Source organism: Furipterus horrens, unplaced genomic scaffold (genome assembly GCF_987537825.1).
Source record: "Furipterus horrens unplaced genomic scaffold, mFurHor1.1.pri manual_scaffold_2, whole genome shotgun sequence".
In the NCBI taxonomy this organism is placed as follows: Eukaryota; Metazoa; Chordata; class Mammalia; order Chiroptera; family Furipteridae; genus Furipterus; species Furipterus horrens.
The window spans coordinates 214,350,422-214,365,296 of record NW_028327172.1 but is presented as its reverse complement, the minus strand read 5'-3'; the positions used below and the strand labels follow the sequence as shown (position 1 = coordinate 214,365,296).

General features: G+C 50.4%; 1 protein-coding gene across 2 annotated transcripts in view; it reads left to right on the top strand.

Moving 5' to 3' along the window:
- Positions 1-14,875, top strand: part of STX18 (syntaxin 18) — a 96,141-nt gene that overhangs the window by 28,861 nt on the left and 52,405 nt on the right. The window lies entirely within an intron of this gene.

Genomic DNA, 14,875 nt, shown 5'->3' with positions numbered 1-14,875 from the left:
GGAACCAAACATAGGCCTGTCGCAGAAGGGCCTTGCTCAAGCATGGTGGCCCCGGGGCGGCCAGCCCCTGCCTGATGGGCTGGTGAGCAGCATCCCCTCTGGAACAGTCAGAAAGCGGGGACCTCGGGCCCACCCCCGACTCAGTCCCAGGTTTCCCAGCGAGCTGGCGACTGAGAGGTTCGTGAGCGCTTCACAATGGGGGTCTGAGACACAGCACAGCTCCGCCCTTAGCATCTAGGTTAAGGGTCAGGTTTCATGTCATCTACACTTCACACACTTATTTTTTAACTTTCTTTGACTCCCCCCCCCCCCTCTAAAAACCATGTCTAGGCATTATGTCTCAGTGTCTTTTCCCAGGTCTCCCCATTGCTCTGGTGAAAGTACTAGAGAGATTTGTGAGGACACACTCTCTCTCTCTCTGTCTCTCTCTCTCCCCCCGCCCTCCCATTTTCCCCTCCTTGGCACACATCTGACTCACGGGCTCATTCAGTATTTGTTCCAAGAATGATTAATGGTGATCTCATCCAGCCCCACAGCGCTAACTATTATCTGAATCCCAGTATCTCCCAAGTTCTCATTCCCAGCGCAGACTTGCCTTTCCGACGCTACGTCTGACCGCCAGCCTGACACCTGCCTGGAGCCTCACAGACACGCGGCCTCCTGGCTGTTCATCACACGCACCAGGTGTGCCCTCATCTTCGGGCCCCTGGGCTCGGTCCCGTTCCCAGGCGTCCCTGGCTAACGCGTCCCTCCCCTCCTTCACACGCGTCCTTCTGTGTCACCTCAGTGAGGGGGCCTGACCACGCTACTTAAAATCATAACCCACCTCTTCCCTCACAATCCTGCCTAGATTTCCCTGCCCTGTTCTCCCCGTGACACTTACCACCATTTAACATACTTCATTAACAGACTTATAATTCTTTATTATGGTGTTACTTTCTAACATATGTATTATCTTTATTGTTTCCTCTCTTTCTAGAATCTGGTAGATTATAAGCAAAGCCATGATCATTCTAAGTGCAGTCTCTGATTCCAAGTTCTTTCCTTTTTTTTTTTTTTTTTTTGTCACAAACCACCTCCTCCTCGTTGACTTCTGAGTGACCTAGACGCTTTGGGATTTATTACCCCTGGTGTCCCGAGGTCCTGGGCTCAATCTTCGCTTCAAATCAATGAGCTGCACATACATAATCTACATAATTAAACTGCGGTTGCTTTGTGTTCCTGATGCGACACAAAGAAGCCTGGAGTTCTGCCCAGTTTGGAAGTTAGTTTGGGATGATCTCAGGTGTAACATAGGAGACCCAGCGTGAACGAGGGACGGGAAGGGGCAGTCCAGAAGGACAGGCTCTTCCTCCAGCCCCTCCAATGGGGGCCTGCACAGAGGCCCACAGGACAGGCTCATGAGGACACGTGAGCAGACAGGACCAAACAGCAACACGGAAGAAACCCTCTACAGCCGTGGTCTGGGACATGAGCCCCGGGTGGGAGGTCCTGAAGCAGGTGCTTCTTGCGAGGGCATTCCTGTGCCCGAGGCTCCCGGGGCCGTGTCCCCTGCGACCCGTTTGCTCAGTGCCAGTTCCTGACTCTCCTCCGCTGACCTGGGAGCCAGCTCGTGTCGCAAGTTAAAACGCCCTTCACGCAGGCTCAGTACCGTTTACGCCGTGTTCGGGTGGCCGTCGCGTCCCTGCTGTGTGGCGCCGGGCGGGAGCTGCACACGTGTGGAGCGCGGTGAGCCGGGCTGCATCCCCAGTCAGCGGCGGTTTTCCTTCGTTGTAATTTCTCCTTAACACGCAGCAGAGCTGGCCTTTCCGCGGTACAGGTCTGAGAATTTTAACGTTTTACTGGTGTAAGCATTTTACAGTGTGGGTACAGAAGTTGCATGACCCCCAGGATGTCCTCATGTCACCCCTCTGTAGCCACGCGAGCTCCCCTGCCACAGACACGCGCGCACACGCACACGCACTCACACACCCTGGTCTTCTCGCTGTACTCCCTGCAGTTCTGTTTTCCCGTGAACGGCATGGAAGTGGAAGCACATAGTAGGACGTCCTCTGAAACGGGCTTGTGCCGCTCGGCACGGTGCCCCTGAGGGTCACGCACGGCGAGGAGCGTCAGTAGCCCCTGGCTCCTCCACCGCCGGGTCCTGTTTGATTTTATGGACGTACCGTGGGCATTCACTGCCTGTCGAAGGACACGCGTGCTGTTTCCAGCTTAGAGCGGCTGTGAACAGAGCTGCCCTGAGTGTTTGTGTGCAGGCTTTTGTGTGAGCTTACATGTTCATTTCTTTCGGGCCAACACCCAGGTGTGTGTGCTTAATGTCGTAAAGAACCCGCAGTACACAAACGGTCACCGCGGCGTTCTTCGTGACGCCCAAGGAGCGAACCTCACCCAGATGCCCAGCAGCTGATGAATGGGATGAATCCAATGTGGTACCGCGACACAGTGATGTTATTTGCCAGTGAAAAGGAATGAAGAGCTGATACCACAGCCTGGGTGAGCCGTGAAATCATGTGCCGTGAAAGAAGTCAGATAGCAAAGGGCCACGTATTTACTGTCTGACTCCATTCCTAGGAAATGTGCAGAATAAGCAAATCCGTGGAGGCGGAAAGTGGGTGGTTGTCCGGGGCCAGGGGGTGGGGGGATGGGGAGTGACAGCTCATGGATGCCGGGCCTGCGGGGTGACGGAAATGCTCCAAGAGTGACTGGAGTCATGGCTGCACAGCTTGTGAATATTCCAGAGACCATGGAAAAGCACGCTTTAAACGGGCAAAGCGCGCGCTGTCTGAATTATCCCTCAGTAGGGCTGTTACTTAAAGAAATGAGCTGCTAGCTTGTTTCCCGGAGTAGCTGTGCCCTTCCGCGTGCTCCCCAGCAGGGTGAGAGCCAGGGGCGCCAGAGCCTCACCCGCACTTGGCGAGGTCAGCAGTCCTCCCTGCCGCTGTGGCAGTGCGTCGTGTGCGGCGCCCTTTTGCTGTCCGCTTGCGTTTCCCTGCGGGCTAACGGCGTGATGTCGCGCCTACGCCTGGTTGCCTGCCTTAGGGAGGTATCTGTACAAGTCTTTTTCTTTCCACTTTAGAACTGAGTTGTTTGCTTAGTGTTAAGTTGGACAGTTCTTTATATACCCAGGATACAAGCCCTGTGTCAGATATATGGCTCACAAGTATTTTCTTAGTCTCTAAATTAGCTCCTATTTTGACTCCCTTAAAAGAAATGCATTTCTCTTGATGGATGGGTTGCCGGTTCTGCCGGGCCTTCGTTGTCTTCCTACTCGTGTTCCCTCAGAGCCTAATACTGTCTCTGGCACAAAATAGATACGCAGTTCCTATTTGATGGATGAATGAATGAGTTCCACTTCTTACTAATTAGCAACAGATTTTCCCCCCTGAGATATAATAAATATATAAAAAGAAGCCTGATTAGGTCACTTCCCTGATTAAAATATTTCTTTCCAGTTACGTCTTTGGGGAAAAAAACCAGCCTCTCCTACAGATTGTCCAGCATGGCCTGACCCAGCGAGAGTCCTTGAACATTTCACGTTCCTTTTTGCCTCGTAGCCTTTGCATATGCTGTTCCCCCTCTCCTTGCGGCCCCAGCTCCTTACTTTGGTTTCCTAGCTGAAGCACCGTGTTTCTTCACCCCCTCTGCACCTGGGAATGGAAGAGTGCAGGAGACAGGCGTGACCCTTGCCCCCTCCAGGCTGCCTTGTGGCGGCAGAGCCCCTCTCTGACCCCCGGCCCCCCAGACTGACTCGGACGCTTCTGTTTTATGCTCTCACAGTGTCCCTGTTTCTGCTGCACGGAACTTTAATTGTCTGTGATTGTGTGTGCTCAGCGTTTTTCACCCTACCAGAGCCTGAGCCCGCGCCCTTTAAGTGGTTTTGTTCATTTACCCTCTAAAAGAATTTTTAAAAACCTGGGTAATCGCTCACATATATATTTCAGACTGACAGCTATAATTTTTCATCATAAATTTAAATAATTGCAAAGGATATAATTTCTAGTGTACTATAAAACTTGACATTTTAAAGTGAAACTTTTTATCACTTTTTAGAATGTATCTCACGGGATCAAAATATTATGTTTGATACCATCATTTGTTGAAAAAAAAAATCCCTGGAAAAAGTTTTTTACCGTCATGAATTTTACAAACTTTCCTTTTCCCCCTGAACTCATATTTCCACTCCCCCCCCCCCCCGCCCCACATACCAGTGCGCTTTCTCTGTGCTCATTCCATCACACTTCTGTGCAACAAAAATAGGCATGCAAGGTGGAATTTAATGTTTAAAGAATTTCCCAAAGGCTGTAATTTCTTCTCTGGTGAGTTTTTGTACTGAGTTGTTCTGTGTTGAGTTACCTTTGTAATTATTATTAGTGTGGATCGATTAAAACAAAAAATACAGTATTTTATTCAAAAAGCCTCTTAAGGGGATGGGCGGGTTTGTTTTCCACCAGGGCACGTGGCAGCGGATGGCCGTCCCTTTTTCCTGGGCCGTGACAGGGCTCAGTGTCAGCTGCAGCCTTTGTTTCCAGTGCGCGTGACGCGAGGGCCGGGAAACCTCGCCTAGGGAAGTCCGTGGACAAGACTGGGGGTTCACGATCCCCGCGCACCCCGCTCGGTTCCTCCAGCGGCCTCGGAGGCACGCGCCGAGCCGTCAGCAGAACTTCTTCCTAGTGACCCGTCAGGCGACCCCTGGGGTAGCCAGCGCCTCCCCGACTTTGTTGAATGGGAGAAATCGGGACCCCACCCAGACCCGTGGAGGGTACTGTGGAGGCCCAAGAGCACGCACCGCCCCTGCTCCCCGGGGTGGCTCGGCGCCCGCGTGTCAGGAGGGCCTCTGTCCCGGCTGGGCGCTGTGGCTGCCGAGGGGGCGGCCGCTGGGAAGGGCGTTGGGGCGGGGGGCTGTGGGCCTCGTCGTCCCGACCGCTCAGGGCGTAGCGCTCGCTGCGGTCCGCTCTGAATCCAGTAGCCCCATTCAGCTCCTCTGGGAAGATAGGAAGGGGCTGCTTTAAACCCCCTACATGGCACTGGTGCTGGGAAGTCAGTTTTTCATGTTCAAGGGTGAAAGTGTTCTTTTACAAGTGACCTTTGTGACGCAGTGGCTGTCTTGCTGACTTAATAATAATACTACTTTCCCTAAATTCTTTTCCTCTGTTTTCCCAATTGCAGTCTTTAGGTAACTTTTACTGATTTTCAGGTAGCAAGGTTCTGCTTGAATTCTCCACTGAACTAATGCTTAGAATAGTTTTGGTTCCTTTTCTGCTAATATAATTTTCAAAGATTAAAAAGCAGCGTGCTGTCATTTGCCTCCTTGTCTGCAGGGGTTCGGAGGAATCCGGCAGGTCCTCGCTGGCACGTTCACCCGCACGGTGACAGAGGGCCGTGCGCATGGGTCCGATAAGTGTATGATACTGCTGCTGAGAAACGTGAAGCAGATTGACAGCTTTATTTTTCTGTTACTGTGCAGCTTCTTAATGCTTAAGTAGTATCCCGGAGGTGCCTGTTTTTCTGCAGAAAATCTAATACAGATTTTCGATTGCCTCGTAAAATGCTACACTTCTCCAGGAAACCTTATCTTTGATACAGCATCTGGTTTTCTGTGAAGTCATAATTTTGAATCAGAATTTCCAGCTGTGGCATCTAGTTTTATGGAGCCTGAATTGAGAATCAAAAACTAGGTTATGTATTTAAATACCAGAAGTGAATGTTATCTCTCTTTTTATAAAACAGTATGGCAATTGTGTTTAAGTATTTACAATTGGCAGAGTTATTGTTCATGATTTGCTCCAGGAGAGACCAGACTGAGGAACAGCTGCCTGGCTTTACGTGACGAGGCTGCCTTTTGTCTTCTGTGTGTGCCGTGAACCTCCACACGCGGCGTGTGTGCACAGTGGCAGGGAAGGGTCATAACACGTTAGAATTCAGAAGAGCCTTCCGGGCCCCGTAGTGGGACTCTCCTCGTCGTCCAGGTGTGGAGACGGCGGTCCTATTTGCCCTGTAGGTAGAAAATGATCACTAGCTTGAAGCAAAAGGAATTGGGTTTAATGGCTTTGGGAGAAGCATGCCGTTGGCTGTTTTAAAATGCAGTCAGTCTGAACAGGCAAGCAGAGGGACGCGGCCTCGGGCAGCACTGTCCCCAGACCGTGGCCCTGCGCCTGGACTGGGACAACCAGGCCCTTCCTCTTTGGGGCAGGGTTTGGCCATCTGTGTCAAGGTTTTTAAGTGTATGTAGCTTTTTACCTTGGAATTCCTCTTTAAGACTTTATCTTAAGGAATGACAAAATCAGTTAAATGTTTAGTGTACAGAAATACTCTGTATGGCTTAGTGAAAAGATGTTCATTACAGCATAGTTTACCTTCATGAAAAATGAGAAGAAACAACCTAGTTGTCCAACAACAGAGAAATAGTCAAATTTTGGTAAATTTAAATAATGACATGTTATGTAGACATTAAAGTAATTTTTAGAAGAATTGTAATTAATTACATGGGGAAGTGTTTGTTATGATGTTAATTAAAATAAGTAGAAAATAGAATTATGCATCTAATGTGGTTTCAGTTGTATAAAGGATATATATATGCATAAAATGGATAATAATACATCAAAGGAGTAAAAGTTTATTTCTAGGTGATGATATTATGGGTTGAATTTGTTTTCTTTTTTATATTTTGCGTATTTCACAAACTTTCCACTCTAAACAGAAAATCAAGTTATAAAAAAGAAACTTAAAATGTCGTCGAAGAGGCCAGTTCTTCCGAGTGATGGAATTGTAGTAACACCAAGCGATGGAACCCCCCTTCAAAGTCCCACTGAGGGAAGGAACAGTCAGTCTCTGCTGCTCGTGCGCCCCGACTGCACCTCGCAGCCGGGACCGGCGGGCCGTGTGCGGGCAGTGGGGCGGCACCCACGGTAACTGCAGTCATCTTGTTGAGAAAAAGTAAACTCAAAAAGCCATTTCCCCCTGTTGAACGAACATTCCTTCCTTTCATTCAGCAAATGTTCTTGAGTGCTTACAAGTTAGTCCTGACTTGAAGGTCGTGATCTGCAACCAGTGATACTTTGCCCAGGGATTGCTGAAAGTTTCATAAATCTGCTTGCCAGAGTATTCTGTTCTGCAGGTAACGTGCCACAGTTCCTGTCCTCACCTGGGTCAGCTTTAATACTTAAACCGGGTTAGATATTAAATAGTGAATGTTGGTGTAGAAGCCAATCAGTGGAGTACCTGTGACCCCGAAAATACAACTTTGCTCAGCGCCGGGCTTGGGGGACCCACGTTGCCGTGGCTTTGCGGTGCAGCGTGGTCAGGCAGCTGTGCAAATCAGGCGCTGTTTTTCTGAAAGGTAAGCTTTTCCAGAGCAGGGTGTGGTTTTCCTGGCTTTCAGAATTCTTTGAAAAATCTATGAATATTTTGAAGTCCTCAATTCCACTTTATAATTTCAAATTAATAACTTCTTACTACTGTAATTTCATACGTTTTATACTACCCCCTAGGAAAAAAGAAGTATTTGCTTACTTCAGATTTCTTATATTGATTTCAGTTGGTCTCGTTCCACATCACAATTATGATTTTCCATTCCGCAAGGTATGGCTCAGAGATGTGTTTCAGATTTGAGATGGGTTGTGCATTAATAAAGCTACTGTTTCTAATTTAAAAGAAAAGATCTTTTACGGGAAGTTTGTTAGGCACTGGGAAAATTTTTTGCGATGTTTGTTTTGTGTAGGTTCGTGGGAGCCTCACGTTACCCCTCTGCTAAGAAGCTCCGTCTTTGGCCTCCGTTTGCCTCTCTGGCCTTGTTGTATGTTTTGTTCCAAACCCTGTAACCAGGGAGGCCTAGAGCTGTCTCGGTGAGCTCTGTCCTCCTGCTCAAAGAGCCCCGGGCCCTGGGAGGCGGATGGGGCCTCTGTTCTTCCTACAGGCCTACAGAGCAGGGCAGGCCACCGCAGGCCGGTGTGTGGCGCCTCTCGCTGTCCACATCTTCTTCCTCTTTTCCTTTCATTTGATATAAAACGTAGAACTCTTTCTTTAAACGTACACTGCTCTGCTCTGTGCCTAATATTTTTGGTTACGGGTGTATCCCCGTATGGGCACATGCAGACTAATCGTTCTCATTATGCTCCCTGAGCGTCCCCTGCCTCTGCTCTGTGAGCTGGTGGTTTTGTCCCCACAGCAGCGTTGAGCACTGGGGACTTAGTGTCACAGAGCTGACTCTGCTGGAAAGGTTCCGAAGTCTTTGATTTGGGGTCGGACCAGTGAGACAAGCAGTGCAGACGCGTGCACCTCCTTTATTCAGCTGTTCGGTGCAGGCGTCCGGGCCGGCGGGGCGCTGTGCCCGTCCCCGTGCGGAGGGTTGCAGACACGCACAACGAAGTGGTGAGACAGAGGGTCTCTGAGCCCAGCAAGGCCAGCGGGGAGCCCGTCCTGGCACGTCGGCAGTACTATGATTATTTGAGGTTTGTTATTACGATTGGGCTTTATTATAGTTTACAAAGGAGTAGAGGAGTCACTTAAACTCTATTTGCCCCCCCCTGTGGTCCCTCCAGAGAAAAGTTATTCTAGAAAGGGAAAAAAAAACTTCCAAAGTTAAGGAAGACATATATAAATGAGTTGTAAATTTAGGTGACAGACCTGGCTGGTGTGGCTCAGTGGGTTGAGCACCAGCCTGCGAACCCAAAGATCACCAGTTCGATTCCCAGTCAGGGCACGTGGCTGGGTTACGGGCCAGGTCCCCAGTTGAGGGCCAGCGAGAGGCAACCAGTCACTGTTCCTCTCGCGCATTGATGTTTCTCTCCCTGTCTTTCTCCCTTCCTTCCCGTCTCTCTAAAAATAAATAAATTTTAAAAATCTTAAAAAATATATATGTGTGTGTATACATATAAATTAATAGTGACAAACAGTATGCACTGAGGTTCTGTGGAGCAAGAATTAAGTTTGATTGTCTTAGTATTTTATTAAAATGCCATGTGACTTTTCTAGTAAGGAGGAGAACACGGCATTGGCGTATAGACTGGACTGAGCAGTCGCGCCTCTCTGACACGCCCCCGGCACCTTCGTATGTCAGCACCTAACAGGAGACCGTTAAGGACATGGAGCATGTTGTCTCCTTGCGCTCTTGTGTCTGAGAAGGGAGGGTTCATCTTCGTTTAACTCAGCAGGCACAGGACAGGTTTTTGTTCTGGGCGTGACGTGGGTCTCCGCGGGACGTGACGGGGGTTTGTGAGGGCCGGCGAACGCCGTTTTTCTTGGCCTGGTGGGCAGTGTGGACAGTAGTTAAGAGCAAAGACTCTGGGGCCAGACCGACTGGATTCTAACCCAGTTGTGCTGGGCATTAGCTGAGTGACGCTGGGGACAGGAGCCCCTCTGCGCCTCCGTTTCCTTGCGCGTAAGGGGTGGCCGGCCGGCCGGCCTTGTGAGCGCGTTGCTGCGCTGAGGAACGAGGGAATGGTCGCAGGTCAGTATAGGGCTGCCCGGTGAGCGGGTGGGTAGATGTTCAGTTGTCTGCTGACGTTTCTGGTATGAATCACAGAATAATGAAGTAATAATGTTTCAGGTCCACGGCTGGTCAATCAGCACTGAGTAGGTTGAATGGTGACTTATTTTTTCCTGGTTTTTTTTTTTGTCTCCCGCACCCCCACCCAGTGTTTCTCCACTGATGGCGCCTTAGAAATGTCTCAGAAACTGGAAGTCTGTGCTCTTTATGGGCACGCTGTCCATACAGGCCTGGGGGGTCAGCCTGAGCCCCTGCGGCAAACTCAGAGGTCGCCCCACGCTGACCCCACACTGGGGGTGCTGGGCCGGAGGGGTCGTCTGGCACCTGCGCTGTCCCCTGTCGGGACCACCCGCGCCCGCAGCCAGTCCGGATCTGGGAGGGCGGGCCCGGCGCACCTCGCCACCGTGCTGGTGGGCGCCCCGGTTCTGTGGGATTCGTCTCTCTGTGGAACAGTAAGGAGCCTGCGCTCCCGCCGGCCGGGCTCCCGAGGGCTCTCGTCGCAGGCTGCTGTGCTGGCAGTGTGAGGGCGTCCCCTCCTGCCCAGGACAGAGCGGCGCCTCCCACGCCTCGTGTGGCCCTTTCAGGCGTCTGTTCTTCGTGCCCCTGAGCACTTGGGCTTGCAGAACCGGCGGCTTTTGTGTGGCACGGGTTACTGTGGCGGGCGGCGGGTTAGTTTCCAGTCCCAGTCCACAGCACAGCACTTATGTGGCACGGGAGGGGTGAGAGGCGGTGTGAGTGCCAGGCCCTGCGCGGGATGGCCGGCAGCAGCCTGTGCCGTGGGAGGGTGGGAGGCTGAGAACCGCAGGCCCAGGCCACCCAGCCCACGGGGAGGCGGCGTGGCTGCCCCAGGCTCAGCCCCTCTTCCCCGGTGGGAGGTACGCGCGAGTCAGGGCGCTGGGTTGGGGGGGGGGCCTGCCCGGCGGGGACAGCAGGGAGGAGTCTCCAAGGTCCAGGCCGCTGGGCTGCACGGGGCGGGGGGGGGGGGGGGTCCGGGTTCAGGGGCCATGCTGACAGCAGGCCGTGGGCCTCGCCCGGTACGCAGTGTGCCCAGCGGCCGCAGGCCCCTCCACGCCGTTCTGAGCCGGTGCGTGTCCCCGGACTTGGGCCGCGGGCCTCTGCTTTCCCCCCTCGCCGTGCCCCGGGGCCGCTGTTTAGGAAATCTGCGTTCATCTCAGCTAGGGCGGCCTCGGGCAGTCCCTCTGCCTCTGTCTTCATCTGAAACAAGAGCCTGTCTTACTCTTACTTGCTTCACCTTCCTCTCGGAAATGTAAAGAATAAATAGGGGCGGGAGAGAGACAGGCGTCCTGATGAAGCCCCGCTCACTGCAGAGCGTGCAACCCGGCCGGGGTAAGAGGGAGCAGTCGGGTCACCGCTGCGCCCTCGGGCACTGCCCCGTGGGTCAGCCCTGCTCCTTTCACTCCGCCCTCTCCGACCCGCCCTGACTCGCCCCATTTCCTTACACTGGATGCTGCGAGAGCCTCCCTTAAAAAATCAGGTTACAGTTTACTCTCCAGAGATTATTTTACCTAAAAATGAATTTTATTGTGTTTTTCTTCCTGTTTAAAAATGGAGACACAGGCGGAGGCGGCGGGGTCGGGGGAGGTGGAGCTGGTCCTGGGTTGGCATAAAGTTACCATTTGTTTTTGCGTTCAGTCAGACAACTTAAATGTGGGGGAGAGCGGCAGAAGGAGAGCTGCCCTCTGTCCCCACCGTCTGTCAGAGCAGGGAATGCCGTGGGCTCACCGGGGGCACCCGGGGCCTTCCGGCCTCTGCCTGGGGCTGGTGCGCCCGGTGCTCCTCCGAGCCCTTTTCGGGAAGGGATTCGTTCTCATGCCGTCCGGTCCGAGGTGCGCGCTGTTAGTCTTCGCATTCCACTGATGGAGAGACAGAGGGTTCACCAGGCTAAGTGGCGTGGGAGGGGCCGCGCAGCGGGCGACCGGCCGAGCCCAGTGGGACCTGGCGGTTGTCCCCACAGCCCGCCCTCCTGCACCCCACCATCAGCGGTTCTCAGCGCTGCTGTCCGGTAGTCACCTGGGGCACCTGTAGAGAGGGCCAGAGGGGACAGGAGTGAGGTCTAGCTGGCCCTGCCTGAGGCCCCACCTGAGGCCAGTCAGACGTCCGTCTCTGCCATGCCACTCCCTCCATGGCACCCCCCCCCCCAGCCCCGCCACGGGGACATTTTCTCATTGCTTTTAGAGAGAGGGGAAGGGGGGGCAGACAGACAGACAGACATTGATTGGTTGCCTCCCTATGCTCCCCAGCCAGGGATTGAACTCGCAACCTAGGCCCGTGTCCTGACCGGGGATCGAACCTGCAGCCTTTTGGTGCAGGGACAAGGCTCCAACCAGCTGCGCCGCCTCCCTGGCCAGGGCCTCATCCTTCTCTAACCTGTTTTGCAACTCATTACATCTGCTGAGATGTCTTGATCCTCTTAAACGCTTGGGCAATGTTTCCTTTGTAGGGCTGTAAAATTAGCCCCGGACAGTGCGGGGAGGAAATGCCTGTGTCTTTTCCAAAAAGGGGGGCTGCTTAGAGGAGATGATGACAAGGGCTCCGCACTCTCAGCAGCCGCCAGCGCGCGGAGAGACACCTCCTTCTTGCCTCTGCGGAGCCTTGATTGCCTGGAAGCAGGAGCCCTTGGAGCGGGACTGACTCGGGGCTGGCCGTGCCCTGTGTGAGCCCCTCACAAACACAGAGCGTTGCTTTTTGACCCGATCGTCCGTATCTTTGCTTCGGTTCTACACTAAGCTCTTAACCTTCTTTGTTTTTAATCTCAATTTTCAGAAAAGTTCAAATGTCTGGGTTTTTAAAACTATAATGGAAACAGAATGTGGCTTAACTTTTAAAATTAGTCACTGCAGAGAAAAACCTGAAGCTATAAAAGTTAATAAAATTTGGTAGTACACAGATTTCATCAAAACCTGAATTTTATAAGCTTTGAAACTTTGACTTTTCAGAACCATTTGAGGAGCTTGTCTCTACCGTCCCTCAAACGCACACATTCTTCCAGCCCATCAGGGTGGGGGCCGTCCCCCGGGCTCCCTCCTGGCCCCCGCACCCCAGCTCGGCCTCGGGGTCGAGCCGTGATAAGCGGAGCTCACAGCACGTCTCTGGGTTAGTGCACGCGAAAGGGAAAGTGAGAGCCGTCGCCGGGATGCCCTCTGAGTTACGAGGTGGTGACGGAGCTTCGTGTTCCGGCCCGGTGGCCGGTGTTTTCAGTTTCCTCCTGAGAGCGGGCGGTTCCGCGGTGGGCGGACTCGCCTCGTTGGGGTGACTGCGCGCTCTGCTCCGCTCTTTCCTGTTCTGCTCGCACCCGGGTGACCGGTGCGCGCTGTCCGGGGCCTGTGTGTCTCGGCTTCTGTCCTCGCTGGACGTTCTCAGTCGCTGTGTTCCCGGGGAAACCCTTCCCAACAAAACAGTTCACTTTCCGTGCGCACAAATTCTAGTCAATTAAACATGGGTTTGATTAATTTATCACGATGATTGCCACCTTGGGTTAAAACAATTCTACTCTGTGGAAAGTTCCTTCTGTTCAAAAGAGGGTCCTTATTTCTAAGAGCAGAGCTCTGATTTTAATTAAATAAAGAGCATTTTATGCAGTTTTTTTCTAAAGCTTAAGATTAATTTCTATGGTTACTAGGGACATAAATCTCCAGATTGCTTTAAAACAAAGATTTTTGTTCAGAAGAGAGTCGACAGCTCCCTTTAAGAGAAGCTATTACTTAATTTTACTTTCCTAAGTTTAAACACATAAAAATATTTGTAATGATACCCCAAAGGCATCATAAAAATGTAAAATAATTGTGCTCTAAAATATCTAAAATTACAGGAAATAGACCTCATTTTGAAAAATGAACTGGGATTCGTGGCTGGGGAACCGGGGTGACATACTTCAGGCCAGCATCTCTTGTCAGGAGACTTTGTTTTAAATAGTGAAAAAATGTTTTCTGTTGCCAATCATGCAGACTTTAAAATAGGTTCATTCTGTTAGGAAAGATTTCTTCATCGTTTTATTAGCTGGAACGTGTAGTACCGTATGGATGGCTTAGATCTCCCGTGAGGGACTAACGTCTGTCTCTGTAACTCAGTGGCGTCCCTTGGCTGGGGGATTAACTATATCACAGTTACCCTTTAGGCTGGTTTTTAATCATTATTTTAGAAGTGTTTAGCCCAGTTTTCTAAGCAGCTTTGAACAAGGGTAGATAAATACTTTCTAGTGTTTTACTTACCCAAAGTATACTTCCTCTTGTAGGAGATAATAATGCTAACTGGTAAATTGTTCCCAGGTTAAAGGCCTGTCATATTTTAATAAATGTAGTGTGAAGTCTGTATTAGAGACGCTTAAAGGAAAAGAAACCCACTTTTTAAGTAATTGAGTTAATACTCACCCTCTTTCCCACTTTAGTTTTGTCGTATCAGTTCTTCTGCTATTTTCATTTACTAAAATTTTAATTGGGTCTCACGGTAAAACACCTTCATTTTCCTAGGAAAAGTGAAAATAGATTCACAAACTATTCAGACTGCAGTGTTGAGAGCAATGGCTTTTCGTATGTAATATGAATGCTGTTGAGACCAGGTTTGCTTGTAGTTTAAAACATGCCTTTTCTGGGAATGCTCTGCATTTAATGAGTTTATATTTTGAAAGCAAAATGAGGGAAAAGAAAACTACTTTCCCTCCCTTTTTTTATGAGAGAAGAAAATTAAGTTGAATGCAGATATTGAAAGTGCTGTAAGCTGAATGTTTGAGCAACGAAAGCAAACACTGATTATTGCAAATGTGCATTTGGACAAACTTACTTTTATCTTTCAAGCGAAACATTTCCCACAGTTTTTGTGGGTTTTTATTTAAGTTTGGAAAACTTTGGAAGTTTGTGTGAAAGTATAAATAAGTTTGGGAAAGTCATGATTAGAGTTTGATAATAAACATGCAAAAGCAAATTGCGAGACTATTAAAGTCAGATGTAACATTTAATAACGTTTTCTCCAAAACTCCCATTCAGCGGGGAGAGTGGCGGTCTGTGTGGGCCTGAAACAGACTTGGCTGTGCTTGGAGACAAGGGTTACACATGAATCCTTCCGTAGGGGTGTTGGCTCTTTAAAGAGAACCTTAGTGATTGTCATAGGAGCCCCCCAAACGCCCCGCTCCAATTATGGGCACAGAAATTATGTGCGTATTTATAGATTCCATTTCAAAAACAAATACATACTTAGTTGGCAGGGAAAGATAAACTGTTTTTTATAGAATAAGCATTCCATTTTAACATATAGGGAAATTCTTACTTTTGCAAGGAAGAAAAAAATTTTAGTTGGTTCAAATGGAGTATAAATAAAAAATATTTTTTTAAACCTTAACCTAAAATTTGTTGTAAATCTCGTTACCACATTAGCCTC